Source organism: Brassica oleracea, chromosome C9 (genome assembly GCF_000695525.1).
Source record: "Brassica oleracea var. oleracea cultivar TO1000 chromosome C9, BOL, whole genome shotgun sequence".
NCBI lineage: Eukaryota > Viridiplantae > Streptophyta > Magnoliopsida > Brassicales > Brassicaceae > Brassica > Brassica oleracea.
In genome coordinates this window covers 9538756-9543965 of record NC_027756.1, presented here as the reverse complement: position 1 = coordinate 9543965, position 5210 = coordinate 9538756, and positions in this window count along the sequence as shown.

Sequence of the window (5210 nt, the reverse complement as noted above, 5' to 3'; positions counted from 1 at the left end):
CTTTTTAAAATTATTTTGGAATTTTTTCATTTTTAACAAAAAAAATATTTATAATTTAATTTTAATATTAATTTTTCATGAACTTTTTTATATTTTTTGGAATTTTAAAGATCTTTTTAAGTTTGTAGAGATTTTTTTTATATTCAATCAGTACCAAATAAAATTAAATGTGTTTGTAACCTCATTGAAAGTGTCAATAGTCCAGTGGTGAAATGTCTTGCTATTTGTCCCAACCAACCTGAGTTCAAAACCAAGGATCTACTTCTTTTTATTTTAAAATCATGTAAAACGACGTCGTTTTCAAGGCGCCAACATTTAATGTTGTCTTAACTGTGGGTTCACGGTGTGTTAATATGGCCAGTCAATCCTAAGTTGCTTAATAAACTAAAAAGTCAACAAAAGTAAAATGTTTTTTTGGCCAAGTTCGAGTACAGATTTTTTTTGTCAATTCGTGCAAAGTTTGTGTTTTTTTTTGCCGAATTCTCGTTTCATAGTAAATGTCGTTTTATAGAATTTTTTTGTTATAAAATAAGTGTCGTTTTCGATTTTCAATGCAAAATTTATTAATTTTATGTAAAATTTATTTTTCTATTGGTTGAAATATAGTTAGGTGTACAGAGAATAATGTTTTTTATAGGAAATGTACAAAATTAATTGTTTTCTTAATCCGTGTGTCGAAACCTAAAAGGAGATTTATAATGTAAGAGAGGGAGTATTAAATTAGTTTCGCCACGTGAAGAGTTCTTTAATCAACACAGAACTTTCTGGAATTACTCTATTCAACACCAAATCAAATTAAACTTTTATTTTAGTAATAGTCGTTCACCTAATAGTTTTCAAATGCGGGCGTTTTGACCAAAGCATCAGCCATCCCACAGCAAATTGTTTTTGTTATATGAGTTTCTGCAACCAAAGGCGAGCTTATTATCTCTGTTACATGTAATTTTGCTACAGCATGTCCATCAGTCAGTGCATACATATTCGTTGAAGGATTTTTTTGTAGATTAGTTTTTTTATTGAATTAATATGAGGACAATCTCATCTAATAAAAAAGAAGACACGACAAGATCTATAAACGATTGGACATGGGGGAATTAGACCCACCCCCACCCCACATTTAAAAGACTCATTCGGTCTCTGACGGAAAAAGACATGCCCGGGATCCTTTTCTTTTGTAAAGACATGCCCGGGATCTAAATATAAAAATCTATTAGAGTGGATCTCATGCTTGAGTAACTTTTTTCTTCCAATTATTTCATGTAAATTAAAATGTATATGTAAAACTACGTTTAAATTTTGATGTTTTATATAACATAACTTACTTTTTGTCTCGTTGTCTCAACCCTAAAATCAAAGGATCTCTTTGGGCTGCAATAGCTCAGCTCAGCCAGCATGGTCTCGCTGTCCATAAGGGTGAAAACCTCTTGGCGGGTGCGCTGGAATATCTGAAATCCAATTCTTGCTTCAAACCACCCGAACAAGTAGTCTTTCGTAAGCTACCATTAGCAGATATTTTGCTGCCATGATATTCTGTCACCCATAGGATGGAGAGTATATCCTTCGATTCTTTAAAGGGTTTCATTGTCTGTAGTATCATCTTCGCAATACCTTAGCAATGAGAGAAGACGAGTGCTCTTCAAAAACCTCAACTCTTTGGATAGCAGAGTAAGATTAAAATCATGGAGATCCTGGAACCTCAAGCCTCACATTTTCTTGGGAATATACATTCTATCACACAGAATCCAATGATATCTCTGCTATTCTGTTTGGAGCCCCACCAAAAATTAGATAAAGCACTTCTTAATTTTTCAGTGATACCTAGAGGGAAACATACGTCTCTTTTCACCTTTGGAAAGAAGACAAGCTGACCACGTGGAAATTCAATGACTTTATTTATCGTGTAAAGGGAAAATTTTCTTTTTACTTAATTTGTTCCGAAAGTAAAAATACATTCACATTCCTTCTTCATTGGATAATCCCAATTGAGTTATCTATTGCTCGTTGGGTTCAGTCATCAACTTTACTACCGAAAAAACAATGATTTCAAGGGATTTAAATTAGGCGGACAAGAAGCATATAGTACAGTAATTTTTAGTATTTATGATTTGCTTAGTATTTGCTGATATCTGTTTTTTTATTTGTTTCGCTTAGGAAAAATACGAATATTCGATTTTTCAAAAAATTATAGATATTTGCTAATATTTACGGATATTTATATTTACGAATATCAACGTTCACTTTATTCAATACAAATAAATATTTTTTAAAAAATATATAAAAATTTGTTTTCAAAAAATATATTCTATTATATTCCATAATTTTTTTAATTAATAATTTTCTTATAAAACATAACATATAAGAAAATTGTAGTTTTTATAAAGATTTTATATTTCTTTCTTAATTTAATACTTTTATAAGTAATTTTATAAATGGAACTATTAAAATTATATGTTAAAATAATAATTATATGAAATTATACATTTACAATTCTCTATTTAATTATAGATATACTTCTATTTGTATACAACCGAGCGGAGTGGATATCCGTCCCTGAAATCTTTAGTATTTGTAATTTGGTTTGTTATTAACAGATATTGATTTTAATATTTGCTTTGCTCCGAAAACTTACGGATATTCAGGGTTTTTGGATCGAATTGAAATGAATAACGAATCAAATAAAATTTAACGGATAAAATGTCCAACCATAATATAAATGTTGTCCCGATGCAAGAGAAGAAGAATCTTAAGACGCCAGAAAATAAAATGTGAATCTAAATAGCAAATACCAATGACTTTCTTCATCGTTGTGCACATCAAAACTAAACACACCATCATCCTCAATATCACAAGCATGCATGAAACGAAAGTACATTTTTATATGTTCATTCAGTTGATCCTGCCGGTCTTGAAAAAAACACTAAGTGCTATAAACTAGATTAGATATTACATTTTTTAATTCAAGTTTGAAATGTCTTCCGACTAACGTAAGAATGTACCTAAATCCTCTGTCCTTTGTCTTAGTTAAAAAAACAAATAATTTGATCTTTAAATTCAAGACTTTAACCACACAAGGTGGTCTAGTGGTAGTCTGACTACGGAGAGACCTGGATTCGAATCAACCCCACAATACCGTGGCAACACAGATATAAAATTGTGTTTTATGTCTCAATTGAATACTAATAGTGAAAATTCATCCATGGACCGCACCATCCACTTGGAGATTAATCTGAGTTTCTCTATTGGTCTGGGATACTTCCAATTTTTTGTCGTTGTCTGAATATCCCCAAATTAAAAAAAAAAAGAAATTCAAAACTTTTGGTTGCAGAATCACTAAAATATTCTTTAAAACAAAATAAATGTGAGGAAGGCTCGCACTAACTATTTCATCGAATTTTTAAAAAATATTATTGTTATATTACCATTTTTGTAAATATGATTGTCTGGTATGTATATTCTAAAATTTTATTTTTATGTGTTTAAAATATCATTTTAAATATAAATTTCTAATATTCATTTTTTGAAATTTCATAAATAATTATATTTATAAAAATTACTAAATTGTATATAATTATACAAGCAAAAATTATCATAACTTGTCGCATGTTTGTAAGGTTCTATAAGAAAGCAACGAAAATTAAAAAATTATAATCATTTAAAACCAAATAAAATGGACTATTTTATAAATCAATTTATAAGTGGCATTTTTGAAAAATTATCTTAATATATTGTTGGAAACAATATTTCCAACAATATTGTAACAGTAATACTTCTCAATTTTTTTTTCATTTATTATTAAACTTATATATTTTATAAATTAAAATATTAATTTACTAGTTAGTGTATATAAATGATCCCATTTTCCAGCAAATATAGTACTATTATAATTAATATTATTTGGACCCCTATTTTTTTGGTAAAATTTGGACCCCTATTTTTTAACCGCTTCATGTGGAGTTGGAGCAACACCGAACAGATCATCAGAACTCAGGAGTACTGGAGGTAAACATCAAGACTAAGTCCATATATTCCGGAGCCACGTCAAAGGCTTTGGTTGCGAATACCGCTATCCACTCTCCATTAAAATCGACTATTTTTGTGAGATCATCATAAGAAATCAGAAGGTAGGCTAAGACTTAACAATGAGCATGAAACAGAGACTAATAATTAAGAACATAACAAAACGAAAAATATGTTTCAAGTAATTTCATTGGATGAAGAGTAATTTGTCTTAAAAAGGAATTGGCATTGAAGTTAACAAATTATTAAGGAAACTAACGACGGCAGGTATTCTTATTGAGTTATTCTTGGGTTATTTCGTAGTCTCTCCGTTTTTCATACAGATTAAGAAAGTTTTTAAAATATATGTAATTTGTTATTAATTACACTTTTCTGACCAATAGTATTTGAGATAAATACAATTATTTATAAAATTAATGCAATTTGCAATTAATTTTCAGCTGAAAATAAGTATTATAATTTGCATTAGAATTGTAAAGTGACACTTTTTGTGTAACAAGAAAAAAATGGTAGAATGACACTTATTATGAAACAGATGGAGTATTCGATATCTTTAAAAAAATAAAATAAAATATTATCAAGTTATATTATATTTTTAAAATAAAAAAGTAAAAAAAAAAAAAATTAAAAATAGTAGTAATTACAAAAAAAAAATTCTTTTAAAAATTTTTTTTGATGTCGTCAGCAAAACACTAAACCCTAAATCATAATCCCTAAACCCTAAACCCTTAGATAAATCCTGAACCCTTGGATAAACTCTGAACCTTTGGGTAAACCCTAAACCTTTAAATAAATCCTAAACTCTAAATAAAAAAAACTAAACACTAAAACACTCAAAGGTTTAGAGTTTAATGATTATGATTTAGGTTTAGTGTTTAATGTTTTTTATTTAGAGTTTAAGATTTTTCCAAGGGTTTAGGTTTACTCAAGAGCTTAGAGTTTAAGATTTAGGGTTTAGTGTTTTGCTGAAGATGTTAAAAATATTTTTAATTTTTTTTGTAACTACTATTTTTTTTATTCTTTTTTTTAAACATAATATAACTTGACAATATTTTATTTCTTTTTAAAAAGATATTAAATTTGAAATAACGAAATCTTATTGGTTGGTGAATGTAGAGGTTAGGAGGTGGTGAACCCAAAAATATCTCATTCTTATTATGCTGCATCAAAGAAAATATACAAACCATAGAACT